The sequence below is a fragment of the Mustelus asterias genome, chromosome 2 (genome assembly GCF_964213995.1).
Source record: "Mustelus asterias chromosome 2, sMusAst1.hap1.1, whole genome shotgun sequence".
NCBI lineage: Eukaryota > Metazoa > Chordata > Chondrichthyes > Carcharhiniformes > Triakidae > Mustelus > Mustelus asterias.
The window spans coordinates 30,250,165-30,274,650 of NC_135802.1; positions in this window are offsets into that span (position 1 = coordinate 30,250,165).

A 24,486-nucleotide genomic window follows, 5' to 3' on the forward strand; every position below is an offset into this window, starting at 1 on the left:
GGTTTCAGACAAAGCTCGGCACAACATCGTGGGCCGAAGGGCCTGTTCTGTGCTGTACTGTTCTATGTTCTATGTCTCGGAGCAGCTGCAGGACATTCTGAAGGGGGAGGGCGAACAGCCAGAGATCGTAGTACACGTTGGTACAAGCGACAGAAGTAAAAAAAGAGATGAGGTCCTAAAAGCAGAATACAAGGAGCTAGGAAGAAAGTTAAGAAATTGGACCTCAAAGGTAGTGATCTCAGGATTACTACCAGTGCCATGTGCTAGTCAGAGTAGAAATGAGAGGATATAATACGTGGCTGAAGAGATGGTGTCATGGGGAGGGTTTCAGATTCTTGGGGCATTGGGGGAGGTGGGACCTGTACAAATTGGACGGGTTACACCTGGGCAGGACTGGGACTGATGTCCTCGGGGAGTGTTTGCTAGAGTGGTTGGGGAGGGTTTAAACTAATATGCCAGGGGGATGGGAACTTATGTAAAGAGTCCGAGAAGGAGGGAGCAAGGACAAAATGTGGAGAGAATGTTCCAACTACATCAAAAATCAGAAAAAAAGTTTAAAGGAATGAGAAGTCAGGAGATGTTATTAATGGAAGTGTTAGAATTCAAAAAGAAGGTACAAAAACTAGCATAAGGGCACTTTATCTGAATGCTCGTAGCATTCAAAACAAGGTAAATGAATTGACAGCACAAATCATTGCAAACGAGTATGATTTGGTGGCCATTACAGAGACATGGTTGCAGGATGGTCACGACTGGGAGTTGAATATCCAGGGGTATCAAACTGTTCAGAGGGACCGACAGGAAGGTGTAGCTCTGATATTTAAGGATGATATCAGTGCGGTAGTGAGAGATGGTATAGGTTCTATAGAAAAAAAGGTTGAATCCATTTGGGTGGAAATTAGAAATAGTAAGGAGAAAAAGTCACTGATAGGCGTAGTCTATAGGCCACTAAATAATGACATCATGGTGGGACGAGAAATAAACAAAGAAATAACTGATGCATGTAAAAATGGCACAGCAATTATCATGGGGGATTTTAATCTACATATCAATTGGTCAAGCCAGGTCGGTCAAGGTAGCCTTGAGGAGGCGTTCATAGAATGTATCCACGATAGCTTCCTTGAAGAGTATGTAATGGAACCGACAAGGGAGCAAGCTATCTAAAGCTGGTCCTGTGTAATGAGATGGGAATAATTAATGATCTTGCAGTTAGGGATGCTCTTGGAAGATGCGTGCACAGTATGGTTGAATTTAAAATACAGATGGAGCGTGAGAAGGTAAAATCCAATACCAGGTCTTGTGCTTAAACAAAGGAGATTATAAATGGATGAGGAAGGAGTTGGCTAAGGTAGACTGGGAGCAAAAACTTTATGGTGGGACAATTGAGGAACAGTGGAGGACCTTCAAAGCGATCTTTCACAGTGCTCAGCACAAGTATATACCAGTGATAAGGAAGGACTGTAGAAAGAGAGATAATCAGCCTTGGATATCTAAGGAAATAAAGGAGGGTATCAAACTGAAAGAAAATGCATACAAAGTGGCAAAGATTAGTGGGAACCAAGAGGATTGGGAAATCTTTAAAGATCAGCAGAAAGCCACGTAAAAAGCTATAAAGAAAGGTAAGTTGGATTATGAGAATAAACTAACTCAGAATATAAAAACAGACAGCAAAAATTCCTACAAATATATAAAATGAAAACGAGTGGCTAAAGTAAACATTGGTCCTTCAGAGGATGAGAAGGGGGATGTAATAATTGGAAATGAGAAAATGGCTGAGGCATTGAACAGGTATTTTCTGTCGTCTTCACAGTGGAAGACACAAATAACATGCCAAAAATTGATGACAGGAAGGCTCTGGCAGGTGAGAACCTAGAAACTATCATTATCACAAAAGAGGTAGTGTTGGGCAAGTTAATGGGGTCAAAGGTAGACAAGTCTCCTGGTCCTGATGGAATGCATCCCAGGTACTAAAAGAGATAGTGGGAGAAATAGTAATTTGCCAAAATTCGCTGGACTCTGGGGTGGTTCCCGCAGATTGGAAAACAGCAAATGTGATGCCACTGTTTAAAAAAGGAGGTAGACAAAGGACAGGTAACTATAGGCCGGTTAGCTTAACTTCTGCAGTAGGGAAAATGCTCGAATCTATCATCAAGGAAGAAATAGCGAGACACCTGGATATAAATTGTCCCATTGGTAAGACGCAGCATGGGTTCATGAAGGGCAGGTCATGTTTGACTAATTTGGTGGAATTCTTTGAGAACATCATATGTGCAGTGGACAATGGGGAACCTGTGGATGTGGTGTATCTGGATTTCCAGAAGGCATTTGACAAGGTGCCGCACCAAAGACTGCTACATAAGATAAAGGTGCACGGTGTTACGGGTAATGGATTAGCATGGATAGAGGATTGGTTAACTAACAGAAAGCAAAGAGTGGGGGTAAATGGGTGTTTTTCTGGTTGGCGATCAGTGACTAGTGGTGTGCCTCAGGGATCAGTGTTGGGACTGAAATTGTTTACGATTTACATAGATGATTTGGAGTTGGGGACCAAGTGTAGTGTGTCAAAATTCGCAGATGACACAAAGATGGGTGGAAGAGCAAAGTGTGCAGAGGACGCTGAAAGTCTGCAAAGGGATATAGGTAATTTAAGTGAGTGGGCGAGGGTCTGGCAGATGGAGAACAATGTTGGTAAATGTGAGGTCATCCATTTTGGTAGGAATAACAGCAAAATGGACTATTATTTAAATGGTAAAAAATGCTGCTGTGCAGAGCGACCTGGGTGTCCTTGTGCAAGAATCACAAGGAGTTGGTTTTCAGGTACAGCAGGTAATTAAGAAGGCAAATGGAATTTTGTCCTTCATTGCTGGAGGGATGGAGTTTAAAAACAGCGAGGTTATGTTGCAGCTGTATAAGGTGCTGGTGAGGCCACACCTGGAGTACTGTGTACAGTTTTGGTCTCCTTACTTGAGAAAGGATATACTGGCACTGGAGGGGGTACAGAGGAGATTCACGAGGTTGATTCTGGAGTTGAGAGGGTTGGCTTATGAGGAGAGACTAAGTAGACTGGGGCTATACTCATTGAAATTCAGAAGAATGAGGGGAGATCTTATAGAAACGTACAAGGTTATGAAGGGAATAGATAAGATAGAAGCAGGGAAGTTGTTTCCACTGGCGGGTGAAACTAGAACGAGGGGGCATAGTCTCAAAATAAGGGAAAGCAGATTTAGGACTGAGTTGAGGAGGGACCTCTTCACAAAAAGGGTTGTGAATCAGTGGAATTCCCTGCCCAGTGAAGCAGTTGAGGCTACCTCATTGAATGTTTTTAAGGCAAGGATAGATACATTTTTGAACAGTAAAAGAATTAAGGGTTATGATGAGCGGGCGGGTAAGTAGAGCTGAGTCCACAAAAAGATCAGCCATGATCTTATTGAATGGCGGAGCAGGCTCGAGGGGCCAGATGGCCTGCTCCTGATTCTCGTTCTTATGTTATCCATCTGCAAACTCTGTACGTTTCCTTCACAACATACTTTCCTACCTATCTTTGTGTCAACTGTAAACTTAGCTACCATGTCTTTTGTTCACCTCATCTATGTCATTGATGTAAATTGTTAGAAGTTTATGCCCCAGCAAAGACCCCTGTGGAACTCCACTAAACACATCCTGTCAATCAGACAAAGACCCATTTAAGCATACTCTCTGGACCAGCAGTCACTTTATTTACCCTTTTCCTGTTTTTACTTTTCTAACTATCTTCCTCTTGAACTCTAATTTCTTTCTCCTGATTAACCTTTTAGTTGTTCTCTGCTGAGCCATCATCTAACTTGCCGAACAAGCTTGCACATTTATAGGTTTTTTCCTTAATTTTGATGCTTTCCTTAACTTTTTTAGTTAACCAAGGATGGTTGGTCTTCCCTTTAGAATTTTTCTTTACAGCAGGAGTATACTTATTCAGAGTATTCTGAGATACCTCCTTAAATGCCTGCCTCTGCTTCTCTATTGATCTACCCGTAGCATAGTATCCCAGTTAATATCAGCTGGCTCAGCTTTCATGCCTACATTGTTGCCCTATATAAATTTTAAATACTAGTCTGAGATCCTCTCTTCTCCCTTTCAAACTGGATGTAAAATTCAATCATATTCTGGTCACAGCTGCCTCAGGGTGCCTTCACTCTGAAATCATTAATTAATCCTGTCACATTACCCAATACTAAGCCTAATATAACCTGGTTGGTTTCAGACATGCTGGTCTCAGAAACTATATCCAAAGCATTCTAAGAACTCCTCATTCAGGCTACAACTGCCAACCTGATTTTTCTAGTTTATATGCAAATTAAAGTCACACACGATTATTTGATTTGATTTGATTTATTATTGTCACATGTATTAACGTACAGTGAAAAGTATTGTTTCTTGCACGCTATACAGACAAAACATACCGTTCTTAGAGAAGGAAACTAGAGAGTGCAGAATGTAGTGTTACAGTCATAGCTAGGATGTAGGGAAAGATCAACTTAATGCAAGGTAAGTCCATTCAAAAGTCTGACAGCAGCAGGGAAGAAGCTGTTCTTGAGTCGGTTGGTACCTGACCTCAGACTTTTGTATCTTTTTCCCGACGGAGGAAGGTGGAAAAGAGAATGTCCAGGGTGCGTAGGGTCCTTAATTATGCTGGCTGCTTTGCCGAAGCAGTGAGAAGTGTAGACAGAGTCAATGGATGGGAGGCTGGTTTGCGTGATGGATTGGGCTACATTCACGACCTTTTGTGGTTTCTTGCGGTCTTGGGCAGAGCAGGAGCCATACCAAGCTCTGATACAACCAGAAAGAATACTTTCTCTGGTGCATCTGTAAAAGTTGGTGAGAGTTGTAGCTGACTTGCCAAATTTCCTTCGTCTTCTGAGAAAGTAGAGGCATTAGTGACCTTTCTTAACTATAATGTCGGCATGGGGGGACCAGGTTGTTGGTGATCTGGACACCTAGAATCTTGAAGCTCTTGACCCTTTCTACTCCCTCCCATTGATGTAGACAGGGTTATGTTCTCCTTTACACTTCCTGAAGTGGATGACAATCTCCCTCATTTTGTTGACATTGAGGGAGAGATTATTGTTGCCGTACCAGTTCACCGGATTCTCTATCTCATTCCTGTTCTCTGTCTTGTCATTGTTTGAGATCCGACCCACTACAGTGGTGTCGTCAGCAAACTTGAAAATCGAATTGGAGGATTATTGCCATTCCTTTATCACAAGCACCCAATATTTCCTCTTGTCCATTTTGCCCTACAACATGGCTACTAAGTTTACAAACTAGAAGGACAATATTTCAATTTTAAGGTAATAATGTTGTTAGTTTTGAGGTGAAAGTACATTCAGTGATCTGGCACTCCCAGTTGATATTTTTTTTATTCATTCAGGGGATGTGACTGTTGCTGGTTAGGCCAGCATTATCACCCATCAGTAATTGCCTTTCAGAACGCCATGGTGAGCTGCCTTCTTGAACTGTTGTAGTTCATGTGGCCTAATTGCATTCGCAGTGTTGTTAGGGAAGGAGTTCCAGGATTTTGAGCACTGACAGTAAAGGAACTTTGATATATCTGCGATATATTTCCAATAATATTTCCAATGATATATCTGCGATATATTTCCAATAATATTTCCAATCTGAAGTGCTCCCCAACAGGAAGAGAACAGTCTTGCCTGGTGATTGTCAAGCGGTGTTCATTCATCCGTTGTCACAGCGTCGCAGCAATACACATCTTTTTAGCCTGTCTTGATGCTCTCTCCACTCACGTTGTTTGTATCTTAAAGACTCGATTAGCTGTAAGTATTCGCATTCCAACCATTATTCATGTAAATTGAGTCTGTGTCTTTATATGCCCTGTTTGTGAACAGAATTCCCACTCACCTGAAGAAGGGGCTTGGAGCTCCGAAAGCTTGTGTGGCTTTTGCTACCAAATAAACCTGTTGGACTTTAACCTGGTGTTGTTAAACTTCTTACTGTGTTTACCCCAGTCCAACGCCGGCATCTCCACATCATATATTTCCAAGTCAGGATGGTAGAAAACTTGGAGGGGAACCTCCAGGTGGTGGTATTCCCATGTGTCTGCTGCATCTGTTGCTCTAGATGGTAGTGGTCGTGGGTTTGGAAGATGTTGCTTAGTGAGGCTTGGTCAGTTCCTGCAGTACATCATGTAGATGGTACACACTATTGCCATCGTTAATTGGTGGTGGAGGGAGTGAGTGTTTATGAATGGGTGCCAATCAAGCAGATGCTTTCTCCTGGATGATGTCTAATTTCATGAGTGTTGTTGGAGCTGTAGTCATCCAGGTGTTCTATCACACCCCCGACTTGTGCCTTGTGGATGGTGGGCAGGCTTTGCAGAGTCAAATGGTGAGTTACTTGCTTCAGGATTCCTCACCTCTGACCTGCTCCTGTAGCCATAGCATTTGTATGGCTGGTCCAGTTCGGCCTCTGGTCAATGGAAATTCCCCGGGATGTTGATGGCTAAACCCATGATTTTCTGAGATGTGCTTTATGGGAGCACTGCTCCTCACAAGTTGTGCCTAATCACCCTTCGAATGTCTACTAAAGCCATTATTATCTCTATTCGATGTTCTCTATTTCTTTCCTGAGTGTAAGCAGGCTGGCAAGTCATTTCACCCTGGTTACCGTCTCTCAGTTATACCCCAGTGCTGCTCTCCTCTTCCACGAAAATCTTTGGGCACAATTGTCCCATGGCGGGGTTGTTAGCGAGCGGGAACTGGCTGGTGGTGGCGATTGTGGCAGCACTGGTGGTGGAGCTGGGGTCGAGGAGCAGCAGAGAGAATGCACCTTTGGTCGTGTTCTCATAAGCAGCCAAACAAATATGGACCTATTAAAATTTCCTTTGGATGAAGACCAATGGAGACTATAACATGCCAAGATATATGCAAAACACCGTGGACATGAGGCTATGTCACAGAGTCATAGAGGTTTACAGCATGGAAACAGGCCCTTCGGCCCAACTTGTCCATGCCACCCAGTTTTCACCACTAAGCTAGTGCCAATTGCCCATGTTTGGCCCATATCCCTCTATATCCATCTTACCCATGTCACTAATGTCTAAATGCTTTTTTAAAGATAAAATTGGACCAACCTCTGCGACTGCTTCTGGCAGCTCATTCCAGATACCACCCTCTGTGTGAAAAAATTACCCCTCTAGACCCTTTTGTACCTCATCTACTTGCTGCCCCTTGGCAACTTTATCCAAAGGTTCAGAATTAATTTTCACATATATGCTGAAGAAACACAGCTCTAACTCATCACCACCTCTATCAACTACTCCACCTTTGTTAAATTATATCTGACACCCAGCCCTTTGCTGACAAGGTGAAGGCCGGGCCATGTACAGAGGTGGAAATCGGCAGTCTTTGTGATGGTACGAATATGGGAGCTCACCTTGAGATCAAATGTGACACCAAGGTTGTGAAGAGACTGGCTCAATTTCAGAGTGTTGTTGGGGGAAGGGGTGGGTCAGTAGCTTGGAAATGGAGTTTGTAGTAGCGATTGAACCAATGGCTTCAGTCTTCCCAATGTTGCTCCTCAGATGTATGTGGAAATGGCGCTTATTCTTATTACCACCCTCATAATAACTCAGGTTGGTATGGTATGCTTGCCTTTATAGGACGGGGTATAGAGTATAAAAGCTGGAGTCTGATGATGCAGCTGTATAGAACGCTGGTTAGACCACATTTGGAGTACTGTGTCCAGTTCTGGTCGCCGCACTACCAGAAGGACGTGGAGGCGTTAGAGAGAGTGCAGAGAAGGTTTACCAGGATGTTGCCTGGTATGGAGGATCTTAGCTATGAGGAGAGATTGGGTAAACTGGGGTTGTTCTCCCTGGAAAGACGGAGAATGAGGGGAGATCTAATAGAGGTGTACAAGATTATGAAGGGGATAGATAGGGTGAACGGTGGGAAGCTTTTTCCCAGATCAGAAGTGACGTTCACGAGGGGTCACAGGCTCAAGGTGAGAGGGGTGAAGTATAACTCAGATATTAGAGGGATGTTTTTTACACAGAGGGTGGTGGGGGCCTGGAATGTGCTGCCAAGTAGGGTGGTGGAGGCAGGCACGCTGACATCGTTTAAGACTTACCTGGATAGTCACATGAGCAGCCTGGGAATGGAGGGATACAAACGATTGGTCTAATTGGACCAAGGAGCGGCACAGGCTTGGAGGGCCGAAGGGCCTGTTTCCTGTGCTGTACTGTTCTTTGTTCTTTGTTCTTTCTTTGTGCTAGTCCAGTGGAAACAACATCATTGTAGACCATATAATCTGGTCACCTTGCTCCAGATGTGGATTGTTCCATTATATTTTCTGCTAAATTGCCCTTTATTGTCAGGGGGACTAACTAGAGTAAATGCATGGCATGTCAGCTACAGCTCTCACCAACTTTCACAGATGCATCATAGAAAGCATTCTTTCTGGTTGTATCACAGGCTTCTGCTCTGCCCAAGACCGCAAGAAAATACAAAAGGTCGTGAATGTAGCCCAATCCATCATGCAAACCAGCCTCCCATCCAATGACTCTGTCTACACTTCCCACTGTCTCGGCAAAGCAGCCAGCATAATTAAGGACCTCACGCAACCTGGACATTCTCTCTTCCACCTTCCTTCGTCGGGAAAAAGATACAAAAGTCTGAGGTCACGTGCCAATCAATTCAAGAACAGCTTCTTCTTTGCTGCTGTCAGACTTTTGAATGAGCTACCTTGCATTAAGTTGATCTTTCTCTACACCCTAGCTATGACTGTAACACCGCATCCTGCACTCTCTCATTTCCTTCTCTATGAATGGTATGCTTTGTCAGTATAGTGCGCAAGAAATAATACTTTTCTCTGTATACTATTATATGTGACAATAATAAATCAAATCAAAATCACGGGTTGTGAGGATAGGGCCTGAGTGGGATTGTGGTCGGTGCAGACTCAATGGGCTGAATGGCCCCCTTCTGCACTGTAGGGGTTCTACATTTCACAATAAAACTTTATTGGTGGCACTTGCTGTTCACATGGGGAGTTGTTCCCTGTTATTACCAGTTATAACATCTTCAGAGCTACCCGTAAACCCCTTTCTGGAAGAGCACCGCACCCTACAACCCTCCAGGAACTTTGTGTTCCTCCAACCTGAGCCTCCTGTGCATGTCCCACTATATTTGACCCCCATCAACAGCTTTTTAGGCATAAGAACAAATGAAATCGGAACAAGAGTCAACGGTATGGGCTTCTTGAACCTTCTTCGCTATTCACTAATATCATGGTTGAACTTCAACCTCTTTAAAAGCTATTCTGAAACACTGCCAAATAATGCCCATAAGTGGGAATAATTTCCTCAAGTTAAAGTATAGAGGATAACTATCCTTGAAGATCTTGATCAAAAAATATACAGTCTACTTCACAGAACTAAAAATAAAAGTGGGAAATCCGCCGTTGTGAAATGCTGTTGCAATTCTCACAGTGGCGGGTTAATGATGGGTTGGTCATCCCGTTGGCAGGTGACAGGAACACAATTTGCATGCATTTGCATCTCATGAATGCTCATTAAAAAAGCTGCCTGCCTGCATCCTGTCAGGCTTTCCAATCTTACTTCACACCAGTGGGAATTTACATCAGTCTAAAATTCTGACAAAGACAAGGAGGGCAGTGCAATGAGAGGGCGGGGTCGGGTGGGGCAGGGCAAGGGCTCACAATCAACAAAGAACAAAGAACAGTACAGCCCAGGAACAGGCCCTTCGGCCCACCAAGTCTGTGCCGACTCAGATGCCTTTCTAATCTATTATTTTCTTGCCTCTATGTGGTCCACATCCCTCTATTCCCTGCCTATTCAGGTATTTATCCAGATGCCTCTTGAACGTTGTTATAGAACCTGTTTCCACCACCGCCTCTGGCAGGCATTCACCACCTTCTGTGCGAAAACTTGCCTCTTACATCTCTTTTAAACTTTCCCCCTCTCACATTCAACCTGTGCCCCCTTCAACTCTGGGGAAAAGGCAATGAAAACAATTCAAATGTGTTCAACCTTTCTTCTTAATCCATATCCTCCAAACCAGGCAACATCCTGGTAAATCTCTTCTGCACCCTTTCCAATGCATCAACATTCTTCTGGTAGTGTGGCAACCAGAATTGTACACAATACTCCAAATGTGGCATAACCAATGGCTTATACAGCTACAACATGATCTTCCAATTCCTACACTCAATGCCTGACTGATGAAGGCCAGCATGCCATATGCCTTCATGACCACGTTGTCAATCCATAGTTCCCTGAACACCTTCAGGGAACTATGGATCTGCATACCGAGATCCCTCTGTATGCTAATATTTCTAAGGGCTCTACCATTGACTTTCCTTCTGCAGTAGATCTTCCAAATTGCATCACTTCATATTTGTCCAGGTTAAATTCCATCTGCCATCTTTCGGCCCAGTTCTCCAGCAGATTTATATCCTGCTGTACCCTCTGACAATCCTCCTCACTATCCGCTACTCCCCCAATTTTTGTATCATCTGCAAATTTACAAATCAGACTACCTACATTTTCCTCCAAATCATTTGTGTATATATATATATATATTACAAACAACAGGGGCCCCAGTGTGGTGGACCTCAGTTGTGCCTTTGTCTTATATGGACCACCATTGTGTGTGCTTGTCATACCTGGACACATCGCCTTCCAGTTTGGTTCCTCCCCTCGGCACCTAGTATAAAGGTGGCTGTCTCCTCCCCCTTGTTCAGTCCAGGTTGGTTATTTGTTGGGATCTGCTCCTGATTCTGTTGTGAATAAAAACCTACACTTGTATTGGCACACCGGTAGTCTTTCGCCTTATTGATAGCGCATCACCCAGCACTGATCCTTGTGGAACACCGCTTGTCACAGACCTCCAATTAGAAAAGTACCCTTCCACTGCTACTCTCTGCTTTCTATGCCCAAGACAGTTTTGTATCCATCTTACCAGCTCACCACAGATCCCCTATGATTTCACCTTCTGTATTAGCCTGCCTTATCAAGAGCTTTATTTACTAAAGTCCATGTATACAACATCCACTGCCCTGCCCTGGTCAACTTTTCTTGTCACTTCCTGAAAAAAATCAACAAAGTTTGTGAGACACGACCTCCCCTTCACAAGTCCATGCTGCCTATTGCTAAAACACCTATTCTCTTCCCACAAAGGGGCAATGCAAAGGGGCAAGGAGGTGGATGAAGAAGACAAACAATTTAAGGCAGAGGGAAGATTGAGAAGGGGGAAGCTGGGCTCGACAAGGCTGCATGACATGCAGACAAACAAGGGGACCTAAGGGATAGCACATGTATTACTGGAAAGTGATGCACGCAGACTGTAGATCATGGGGTGAGGACCTCTTAGTGTAGCATATTATGGATGTTAGCATGAACACTTAACAGTCCAGGGCTGCAGTGGTTTATAAATGTTACTGTTGTCCATGATCCTCTTTGGAAACGGGAACTACGTAAAGAAAGCTCAGGGGCTGGCAGACCAGAATCAGAGAGTGCAGATATTCCTGTTGGAAGATGGAAAGGAGTCACAGGTGACAGGAAAACAAGGGGCTTTTTTGACCTCACAGTCTGAAGTCAGAGAAAGAAGACGGTGCAGAAGAGCAGTGCGCATGTCGCAGGAACAGTCATTGGAAGCATGGTGTAACCCAGCAACTGGGAGGGACAAAGGTTGTGTGCTCGATAGGAAAAATGCACAGCTTGGTGTGCAGGGCTGCCCTACAGTCGATGCCCCTGTGTGTGTTTGCTCTTCAGTAAAGGAGACACGTGTTCTGCTTCTTCATAAAAATATCTTTATTTCTTTGATCTAACACCACACACAATTCCCCACCAACAAACAGTGCCACCTGTAGCCCCTTTATACATCAGTGACTTCTGTTGAAAAATTGACATCAAATTAGGACTTAATTGGAAGGTCTGTTAACCCATTCCACTGAGCAGCAGTGGCGATGGTGATGGTCGCAGAGGCATCTGCAGCCTGTAGATAGGGAACACATAATACTTGAGGGGGCGGTGGGGGGGCTCATAAGTGAAGCGAGCATGGAGGGAGTGAACTTTGGGAGAACCCTGGTAATCGATGGTGCGCAAGGCCTCCAGATGGGATGGATCCAGATAAACATGAGCACCTCGCAGGTGATGGGCTTGGGGCGGGGGGCTCTGAATGGGGAGGGGTGTGGGGGGTGCGTGTGGGGAATGTTGCTACATCCACCACAATAACAGGATCCAATGTTACTGGGGGAGACCGGAGAATAAAAGGTGGCATCTCTACCTGCACATTGTGGTACTCCAGGTAAATCAGAGACACACAGACCCATGAGGGAGCGATGTCGAACTCCATTCTGTACTACAAGTGTAGGACCACCCTCTCGCCACATAGGTCAAATAGCATCTTCCAAAATTGAAAGTAAGATTGGTTCTGTCTGGGAGGGGTACGATGACATGTGGGAGAACCACTCAGCTGGGCTGTGGGGCTCTTTCTTGGAATGCTTACTCACTTGTTGATGCCACTGCAGTGGACAGGGTCCACGTCAGTTACACAGATCCCATTGCTCAAGAAGCAACAGCAAATCAGGGGGGGCGATTCTCCCAAAAGTGCTGATTTGGCGGGAAAACTGTTCGAGGTCACAACTCTTTTTTTCAGCGCAGCTTCAGACCTGAATCTCTGCACTCTATGCACTGCAGAGGTCACAATCGCGAATCTCATTAAAAACCCAAGGGGGGCAGGGCCTATTCGCGCCGGAGTTTGACGGTTCTGGCACTCTGCTGGCTCTGATCTGTCAGACTCCCTGTTTGTTGGCCCGCTCGACCACTGGCCAGCCTGGGACCCCTGCAGTGCTGCCCCTCCAACCACCCCCCCACCCCCCACGGCCCATTCGTGGCCCCAACAAAATTCCCGGGCCAGCCCTGATCCCGCCTGCCTCAGAGCCCCCCGATATCCAGCCCACCCCATTCCCAGCAGTGGCAATCCCCTCACCCCCCTCACCCTGGCAGAAACCCCCCGTCCTGCTGACCCCACTGGGGTCAGACCCCTCCCCTCCCAGGAGGCCCCTTCCCAGCAGACCACCACCCACTCCAGCCCGCCCCAATCGCTGCCCTCCCTCCAGCCCAGACCGATTCCCATGCAGAATGGCAGAGGGAACCCCCACCCCTACCGATCGGTCTGTAGGCCACGCTCACAATAGGCCCTGCCCCCTTGGCACTGCCCGATGCCCGGTGGGCAGTGCCAAGGTGCCCCCTGGGCATGGGCACTTTGCCCCTTGGGCAGTGGCAGGAGGCACAGGCTGGCACTGCCAGGGTGCCAATGCCCAGGAGGCACCACCCCCCCACCTCCCAACCCCCTGGGGGGCCCCAATTGCCCCCCCCCCCTTGACTCCGACGGGGTCTCCTGCTAGTTCCCCGAATGTGGAGAGCTACCTCTAAACTCCGTCGGAGTGAAGTTCTCCTGGCGGGGTGGAAAATGCTGTCGGGGCTGGCAAGTTCCTTGCCGGGCCTGATAATCACATGCAAAATATGTTTAAAATACATTTTTAAAAGATTCAAATGACTTATCTCTCTTCCCACCGGTTTCCAGCGCGGTCTCGACTGTGACTGTTCTCCGGCTCTGGGAGACGCACATGCATTCATGGCATATGTGCGAATCCCGCGAAATGGCCGAGACGCGAACCTCCCGACTGGACCGGCCAGAAAAGCTGTGGGTCGCAATGGGAGAATCGGGCCCCAGATTTCTAATTTTCCATTTTGAAAGGGATAGGCAAATCTCAAAAAGCTCACATCAACCTTTGAAAAGCTACATAATGGAAAGCAGGAATGCAGCCTTGGAGAGTGAAGACTATAGTGGAGTGTGGCAACTAAGAAATTTTCACAGTAACTTCATTGCAGTGTGAATGTAAGACTACTTGTGACATTAATAAATAAACCTAAGCTTAAAGTCCGCAGGACCTGCTGGACCAAGGTTTCCATGGTATTAGACAACCTTTCCATGGTGGCATCAAGGCATTTGCTTGTCACAGCCGAGGCAGCCCACAGAGCATGGACAGACTCCTCCATTGTGCGTGTTAGTCTGCTGAGTGACTGTTGAAGATCTGCCCGATCGATGTTCCACTGCCTCCCTTTACATCTTCACTCGTGAACGAGCAGCCACTTCCAGAGGCTTGTTATCTGCCTGGGACTGAGTGGGTGGCTGGTTAATGAGGTGTTTCCTAGAAAGTGACTATGTGTCTAACCTTGAACTATGCCCCACCGAGTGCAGCCTTCTCACACTCATTGAGGCTAATGACCTCTGCACTCCCTTCCCCAGTCTGGACTCACTCTCACTTGAACATCAGGTGCAAATGTGGCCTGTATGGGTACAAAGGAAAGAGGTGAGATGAGAGGGGGTGGAGCAGAGGTTGGGTGAAATGAATGTCCCCCATGTGTGGTGCACCCTACCTAGAAGGGACAAAGAATGGAGTGTGAGCAACAAGATAAATAGGACGGTGGTTGTGTGAAAAGTCTTGTTGGAAGAGTAACTGTTGATATGTGTCTCCCGCGAAAGGATGTGTGAGGTCCGTGAAGAGAGTCGCTGTTTAAGTATATGATGCCATGCTGAGAGTTTGACAGTGCAGGGAGCTGTGAGAGACCTAACCCAGGCAGAGGGAATGAGATCATTCATCCACTTCCCACACTGTGTGGTGCTTCATGAACGGGTCACAGCCATGGTGACCTCCTGGGCAAGGGCCTCCCAGGCCGGAGAGCTGAGGTTTGTCTATTTCCTCAAGCCATCTCTCTGGGAAGAGCAAATGCCAGTGAGCCTGAACTCCCCAAGTAAGGGCCTCAAGGGCCTGTCAGTGGAAGCTGGTGCTGCTTTCTTCTTTAGGCTGCTTGCCCCTTCCCTCTGGGTTGCTGACATCCTGTGTGACCTGGTGGAGGCAGTTGTGCTGCAAAGAGTGATACGAGTGCGTTGGACTGGTGTTTCAATATGGTGGCGGGACCATCAAACCCGTCAGCTGTTGGCCCACCAGGAGAGTCAGAGGGGAAGGTACTTGTGCATAATTAATCAGCTTCCAAGCACTGAATCTGATGCGGGATCCTGCCATTCTGACCAGCGGGAAAGGTGCCACCGGAGCCACCCTCCACCATACTTAGTCTTAACATGGGAGAATTCCACCCCTTGAGTTGAGAAAATCATATTCTTTTGAAGATGGACCTTGAACAAAGCTCTCAGCAGAGCGATGGAAACAACTATGGATCTTCACTCACCAGGTCATTTCAAAACACATGAAACTGACCATATATTTTAAAATCATGCATTTTAAATCAACTTGATTGAAATAGAACATTAGAAATCAGCAACATCAAGCCTCCAAAGATATGTTCGGTTTTACACTCAGACACAATGAAATTCTAGTGATTAGTTATGACATCTTCCGCGGTTCCACTCCGAGTTACACTGATGGTGTATTTACACAGCTGACACAAGTGGAATATTTTGATTTGATTTATTATTGTCACATGTATTAACATACAGTGAAAAGCATTGTTTCTTGCGCACTATAGTGATAAAGCATACCATTCATAGATTAGGAAACAAAAGAGTGCAGAATGTAGTGTTACAGTCATAGCTAGGGTGTAGAGAAAGATCAACTTAATGCAAAGTAGGTCCATTCAAATGTCTGACAGCAACACGGAAGAATCTGTTCTTTAGTTGGTTGGTATGTGACCTCAGACTTTTGTATCTTTTTCCTGACAGAAGAAGATGGAAGAGAGAATGTGTGGGGTGCGTGGGGTCCTTAATTATGCTGGCTGCTTTGCCAAGGCAGCGGGAAGTGAAGACAGAGTCAATGGATGGGAGGCTGGTTTGCGTGATGGATTGGGCTACATTCATGACCTTTTGTAGTATATTGGGGTATTGGGCAGAGCAGGAGTCATACCAAGCTGTGATACAACCAGAAAGAATGCTTTCTATGGTGCATCTGTAAAGGTTGGTGAGAGTTGTAGCTGACATGCCAAATTTCCTTAGTCTTCTGAGAAAGTAGAGGCGTTGGTGAGCTTTCTTAACTATGGTGTTGGCATGGGGGTGTTGTGGGAAAAATGCCACTTTGTGAGTCGGGCTTGAAGGTTTCAACAATACAGTTTTATTTAACGAAGCTTCGTAGAGAAAAGGCACTAACAAGCAGCAAAACCTTCTCTCAATGAGACAATAGGAGCAGTCCAGCTTTATACCCTTTACACAATAGATGGACCGGACATCTAGCCATTATCACATCGTTGTAATCAAATAGGTGATTGATCGTTAAACAGATCGTTATAATCAATTAGGTGATCGATCATTAAACACATCATTATAGGCAAATACAGACAGATACAGACATAAGCATGTTAACACCGCATTGTTCTATGAATGGATACATTTCCTGCGTCAGTGACTATCAATGACTTTAGTTTCGGTCTATTCATACAGTAGTTTACAGTAATTGGTTTTCCTGCAGTTACGTATTCCCGATCCCACCTGTAGTTAATCTCATTATCTATACCTATTGTCTTTATCTTTAAGCCCTGGCTGGCTTCCTGTAAGACTTGATTCCTGCATGTTTAACCTTGGATAGCTGTCTGTCCTTTATGTTTTAATCTCAGGTGGCTGTTTGTACTGAAAGTTAGTGTCTGTTTAATGTCCCTTTCCCAGGTGACTGTTTGTGTGCCAGGCCACCATCTTATGTGTATCCATCTGTATACTTTTTCTCCTTCAGGGGGGGATCAGGACACAGGTTGTTGATCATCTGAACACCTAAAAACCTGAAGCTGTTGACCATTTCTACTTCGTCCCCATTGATGTAGACAGGGGCATGTTCTCCACTACGCTTCCTGAAGTTGATGACAATTTCCTTCGTTTTGTTGACATTGAGGGAGAGATTATTGTCATCACACCAGTTCATCAGATTCTCTATCCCATTCATGTACTTTGTCTCATCGTTGTTTGAGATCTGACCCACTACAACGGTGTCGTCAGCAAACTTGGAAATCGAGTTGGAGGGGAATTTGGCTGCAGTCATAGGTGTATATGGAGTATAGTAGGAGATGAGAACACAGCCTTTATAACCACAAAGGTGTCAAATACACAAGAAATAATTGTCACCTGACCCTCCTAGAGGAGATTGGGCTGACAGGCAGTTAAGATGGTGAAGTAGTCTTTTATGTCTGGAGGCAAATGGGGCCTCAATTTAGCCTATCATCCAAAAGATGGCAGCTCCAACAGTATAGCTCTCTCTCAATACTGGACCAAATATCAGCGTAGAATCTGTGCGCACAAGTCTCTGGAGTGGGCTTTGAACCCACAACCTTCTGACTGAGGTGAGAGAATATGCGCTCAGAAACTGACCACATTAAAAGCTTGGTTGCACTGAATTTATTATGAGCATGTACTTTGGGCTGAATTTAATGGCTGTGAAGGTGGTTCCATCAGTGGCAGCACATTATCGGAGGGTCATATGAAATTCAATGTTAACCAGGCAGTTAACATCCTGCTGCCAGGCCTTTCATAAGAAATAGGAACAAGAGTAGGTCATTCAGCCCCTCGAATCTGCTCCGCCATTCAATAGGATCAAGACTGATCCTACATTCCTCACGTTCACTTTTCTGCCCTTTTCTCACAACCCTTGGTTCCCTTACTGATTAAGAATCTATCTATCTCAGCCGTAAATATACACACGAACTCTGCCCCCACAACTCCCTGATTTGCTACTCTGGTGCCGTTACCATTGGTGTCACGACTGTACCCATGGAATGAATGGGAGCTGTGCTTTCTGTGCAGGGAAGATTCTGTTATTATGTTAGAAAGCAGGTAAGATTTATAAAGAATTTCATACCCTGGCCAAAATATAGTACTTCAAAAAGTCATCCAAGTGAGGAGTTAAGAGGCACAGAGTAGGACCTTCTCTGATTGACAGCATGTGATAATTAATGTTTCATAGGGACCTGTATCAGGGCTTTTCAACGATACAATGATGGCATAGATGAACAAGTAAAGAGTTGTTTATACAAGATGACACTAAGTTTAAGTATTAGTGTCACATGTAGGTTTACATTAACACGGCAATGAAGTTGCTGTGAAAATTGCCACACTCCGCCGCCTGTTCGGGTACACTGAGGGAGAATCTAGCATGGCCAATGCACCTAACCAACACATCTTTTGGATTGTGGGTGGAAACCAGAGCACCCAGAGGAAACACACGCAGACACAGGAGAACGTGTAGACTCCGCACAAAGTGACCCAAGCCGGGAATTGAACCCGTGTCCCTGGCGCTGTGAGGCAGCAGTGCTAACCACTGTGCCACTGTGTCGCCAATAATTTAGTAGGCACAGTAAATTTTGTAGACTGGATGAAGAAGTTACAAATGGACATGGACAGAATAAGTGAGGGTGCTAGACTTATGTGTATGAGAATGTGAAGAAATGGAAGTCATCTACTTTCAATGTGGGAAAGATAAATCTGATGATGTTCTTAATAGTGAGAGACCAGGAGCTGTGGATTATTAAATCATCAGAATGTAGTGGACAAGCACAAATTTATAGAGGTTAAAACAATGTAGATCATTATTTCAAATGGGCTAGAACTCAAAAGTGAGGAGATGACAATTCAGTTGTCAAGAATCTTGATCAGACTCTATCTGGAGTATTTGTTCAGTTTTGGATGCCAATCTGACAAAAGGATATATAAGTCCAGTCGACCAAACTGATAACAGGGTTTAAAAAGTTAAATTAGGTTGTACATCAACTTTGTATTCCTCAAAGCTTAGAAATTTGAGCAGAGATCGAATTGAGCTATTTCGGAAGATTAAGTGACTTGCAGGGCAATTATTCCCTCTGGTAAAACAAGGGGGCAGAATCTTACAATTAGTGCTAAGTTTGCGATCTAGAACTTACTCTGATACAAGGTTATGGATGCTGGGTCACTTGAAATTCTCAATATTGAGATTGGTACATTTCTGTTCATGAAGGTATGGAACAAAGACGACAAATGGAGTTAAGGTAAAGATCAGGCATGGTTGACTAAAGAGGAGGAGCAGGCTTGAGGGGCTGAATGGCCGACTCCTCTTCCCAATGTTCCCATATCAGTGTGATATGCATGTTTCAGTCCTCCTTGCTACTCAATCAATTGCTCTTGGGAGAATTCCTGCCTGTATCCTCAGGTGTGTGACATGCGAGTGAATGGGTGTCAATAATCTTTGTTGCAACCTCACTGGTCTGACCTCCTTCCATTGGTTCCAGACACCTTTTAGGAATTAAAGTGACAAAGGCTTCCCATTGCAAAGTCCATTATACCCGTCCAAAAAGAGTATGGATAATGGCAGCAGTCCAATATCAATTAGCAGGCTGGCAGATGGCAAAGTAGCTAGCATTTCTTTTTGAGGCAAAGTAGCTATCAAGAGCATGGAAATAAAACAAACCATTTTAAATCATTCTTGCAGGAACTTTAAAGTATCCATATACAGCACTGATACAGGACATTTAACCCAACAGGTTCATGCCAATAATTCACACCAACCTTTTCCCAAACTCTTCATCTCATCCCATCAACGTATCCTTCTATTGCTTCTATTCTTTTCTCCCTCATGTTTATAGCTTCCCCTTAATGTATCGATGCTATTCACTTTAACTAGCAAGTTCCACATTCCAACCACTATCTGGGTGAGGTAGTTCCTCCTGAAATCCATGCTGAACATATTTTTAGCTCCCATTTCAGGTGTCTTTCCCAAATGGAAACATCTTTTGTATGTCAACCCAATCAAACCTTTCATAACTTTAAAGACTTCCACCCGACGCCACCCTCACGTCGCTTCAGCCTGTTCAATCTTTTCTGATGAGCGCCTCCCCTGGTTCTTTAAATTTATATCCACCTCCTGCCCAACGCCATGATGCCTATGTTTACAGCACTGATTACCACTGATTGCAAGTGTGGTTGTACTGAGGGTAACTGAGATGGATACCTCCACTACATCCCTTGTCACTTTGTTTCAAAATAGGTAGCTCCCATAAATGGAAGTCACTGAGAAAGACTGAAGTGATTGGGGATATCCAACTCATAGAATCATAGAAAACCTACTGTGCAGAAGAAGGCCATTCAGCCCATCGAGTCTGCACCAAACACAATCCCACCCAGGCCCTATCCCCATAACCCTATGCATTTACCCTAGCTATTCCCACTGACACTAAGGAGCAATTTAGCTTGGCCAACACGCACATATTTGGAGTGTGGGAGGAAACCGGAGCACCCGACACAGATATGGGGAGAACATGCAAACTTCACACAGACAGTGACCCAAGCTGGGAATCGAACCCGGGTCCCTGGCGCTGTGAAGCAGCAGTGCTCATCACTGAGCTAACAGTGTGCCACCACTCATTTCAACTATATTCACCCAATTACTGTCCTAAAACTTGGCACAAAAAGAGTGGCATGGTGGCACAGTGGTTGGCGTTGCTGCTTCACAGTGCCAGGGACCTGGGTTCGATTCCAGCCTCGGGTGACTGTCTGTGTAGAGTTTGCACATTCTCCCCGCGTCTGCGTGGGTTTCCTCCGGGTGCTCCGGTTTTCTCCCACGGTCCAAAGCAGTGTAGGTTAGGTTGATTGGCCATGCTAAATTGCAATGACAATTCCAATTGTCAGCGGGATTAGTAGGGTAAATAGGTGGGGTTACGGGGATGGGGCCTGGATGGAATTGTAGTTGATGCAGGCTCTATGGGCCAAATGGCCTCCTCTTGCACTGTCCGGATTCTAGGATTCTATTCTATGATTCTAAAACAGTGGACTGGGCTTAATGGATGTGAAAAGGGTCCCTCTCACTTGCCTGCTAAGAGCTGGTTGGAGACTCACGTTGCCTTTTTTAGGAAAGGTCTAATGGATTAAGTGCTACTCAGGGACATAGCTGGACAACAGCAGGTCACCCAGGATCAAGGCCCCCCCAGGGTAGAGGTCCCATTCGATCAGAGTTACTGGCCAATCAGTGGCACCATCGAGGAGGTGATGGCTGCAACTAGTACTACACCCACCTGAAGCTACAGGTGAGTGGTGGCAGGAGGGGAGGTCTTAGGGCGGAGATTGCAGGGGAGGGGGGTTGGCAGCAAGGACCAGGTGGTGGCTCTCAGTGGGCACTCACCCACCTCCCCGTCCTGATGCTTGGACCTTTGAGCAGGCACCAAGAGCCTTCAAATGAGGGACTACCCTGGGAGCCCGCAAGTAACCCCACACAGGCTTGCTTGTCATACCACCCACATGGTGAGCCTGCTGCCTACCATTAGGTTAATATCAGTGGTAGCAGAATGAGACCCTAAAATGGGCATTAATTACCCAATAAGGCCTGAATTGACAGTGAACTATGAAGGCCAACTATGACTTCCCACCATGGACTTAATTGGGGTGAAGTGGGGAAGGTAGCGGGGACCCCACCTTGCTACCTAATTAAATTAACCCACATCACCAAACTCAGCATTAAGTTCCATCCAGTGAGAAACCTCGAACTTTATTTACTTGAAGCATTCATTTTCAATGTTCACTGTGACACCTAGTGGAGGATATGTATGATGCTTACATAATTTTTCAGTCAGTCAAGAACTGCAGACGGAGCTGTAAATGGATAGGCTTTTCAAGCAAAGGCACTGGATACTTAGTTTAGCTCTCTACAATCTCGAAGCCCCTGATCAATTTGTCTTCCCTCTCTAATTCCTTGGCCCACAATCTCATTCTCCAGAAATTGCTGGCTGATTTGGGAGTGCCCACTACTCTCTGGTCTCACGTTAATCAGAGATGCTGATGCCAATCTACGAAACCTTTTTTGTTCACAGCAAGAATGAGGGGAGGCAGTGGCACAGTGGTATTGTCACAGGTCCTATAATCTTGAGACCCAGGGTAATGTTCTGGGGATCTGGGTTCAAATCCCACCTCAGCTGATGCTGAAATTTGAATTCAATTAAAAATATCTGGAATTAAGAATTTGCTGATGATCATGAAACCATTATTAATTGTTTTAAAAACCCATCTGGTTCGCTAATGTCCTTTAGGGAAGGAAATCTGTCATCCTTACCTGGTCTGGCCTACATGTGACTCCAGATCCCCAATGATATGGTTATAGAAACTGGAAGCAGGAGTAGGCCATTTGGCCCTTCGTGCCTGCTTACCCCATTCATTTTGATCATAATTTGGTAAAAAGATTACAGCGTGCTGCTGTGCAGAGGGACCTAGGTGTCCTTGTGCAAGAATCACAAGGAGTTGGTTTGCAGGTGCAACAGGTAATTAAGAAGGCAAATGGAATTTTGTCCTTTATTGCTAAAGGGATGGAGTTTAAAAACAGCGAGGTTATGTTGCAGCTGTATAAGGTGTTGGTGAGGCCACACCTGGAGTACTGTGTACAGTTTTGGTCTCCTTACTTGTGAAAGGATATATTGGCACTGGAGGGGGTGCAGAGGAGATTCACTAGGTTGATTCAGGAGTTGAGGGGGTTGGTTTATGAGGAGAGACTGAGTAGACTGGGGCTATACTTATTGGAATTCAGAAGAATGAGGAGAGATCTTATAGAAACGCATAAGATTACGAAGGGAATAGATAAGATAGAAGCAGAGAAATTGTTTCCACTGGCGGGTGAAACTAGAACTGGGGGGCATGGCCTCAAAATAAGGGGGAGCAGGTTTAGGACTGAGTTGAGGGGAAACTTCTTCACACAAAGGGTTGTGAATCTGTGGAATTCCCTGCCCAGTGAAGCAGTTGAGGCTACCTCTTTGAATGTTTTTAAGGCAAGGATAGATAAATTTTTGAACAGTAAAGGAATTAAGAGTTATGGTGAGCAGGGAGGGGTTAAGTGGAGCTGAGTCCACGAAAAGATCAGCCATGATCTTATTGATAGGCGGAGCAGGCTCGAGGGGCCAGATGGCCTACTCCTGCTCTTAGTTCTTAAGTTATTTATGTTTATCATGGCTGACCATTGAATTCAATTTCCTGATCGCCACCTTCCTCCCATATCACTTGATCCCTTTAGCCCCAAGAGCTACATCTAATTTCTTCTTGAAATCAGACAATGTTTTGGCCACAGTTACATTCTGTGGTGGTGAATTCCACACATTCACCACCCTCTGGATGAAGAAATTTCTCCTCAACTCAGTTCTAAAATATCCTCAAACTATGTTCCCTAGTTCTGGACTCCCCAACATTGGGAACACTCTTTCTGAATCTACCCTGTTAGAATTTTATAAGTTTCTATGAGTTTATAAGTTCTATAAGTTTCTCACTCTTTCTCTTCGAAACTCCAGTGAATATATTCCTAACCAATTTAGTCTCCCCTCATATGATGGACCTGCCATCCCAGGAATCAACCTGGTAAACCTTCGCTGTACTCCCTCTATATTAAGGGCATCCTTCCTCAGATAAGAGTACTAAAACTGCCCACAATACTCCAGGGGTGGCCTCACCAATGCCCTATACAAATGCAGCAAAACTTCCCTATACCTATACTCAAATCCTCTCGCTATGAAGACCAACATACCATTTGCCTTCTTTACTGCCTGCTCTTTCTGCGCGCTTACTTTCAGAGACTGATGCATGAGGACTCGAAGGTCTCGTTGACTATCCACCTCTCTCAATTTACACCCATTTAAGTAATAATTTGTCTTCCTATTATTGCTACCAAAATGGATAACCTCACTTTTATCCATATTATACTGTATCTGCCATGCAGATGCCCACACACTCAGCCTGTCCAAATAATGTTGAAGCATCTCTGCATCCTCCTCACAGCTCACCCTCCCACCCAACTTTGTATCATCTGCAAATTTGGAAATAACACATTCAGTTACCTCTTCCAAATCATTAATATATAATGTGAACAGTTGGGGTCCTAGCACAGATCACTGCAGAACCAAACATTCACTGACTGCCAATCAGAAAAAGACCCAATAATGCCAACTCTTTTCTTCCTATCTGCTAACCACCTTTTTAATCATCTCAAGATATTCCCTGCAATCCCATGTGCTTTAACTTTACACAGTAGTCTATTATGTGAGATGTTGTCAAAAGCCTTCTGAAAGTCTAAACAAACCACATGCGCTGGTTCTCCTCAGTGAACCCTACCAGTTACATCCTCAAAATATTCCAATAGATTCGTCAAGCCTGATTTCCCTTTTGTAAGTCCATACTGACTTTGTCTGATTATACCACTGTCTTCCAAATGTCATGTTATGAAATCCTTGATAATAGACTCTCACAACTTCTCCAGTACCAACGTTAGGCTCACTGTTCTATAGTTCCCTGTTTTCTCTCTACCTCTCTTTTTGAATATTTTTAGGGGCACTTCCTTAAGTACTTTGGGATGAAGATTACCAGGACCTGGAGATTTGACGAAGGAAGGGCCATGGAAGTCGTCTATATGGATTTCAGTAAGGCATTTGACAAAGTCCCTCATGGCAGGTTGGTTAAGAAGGTCAAGGCTCATGGG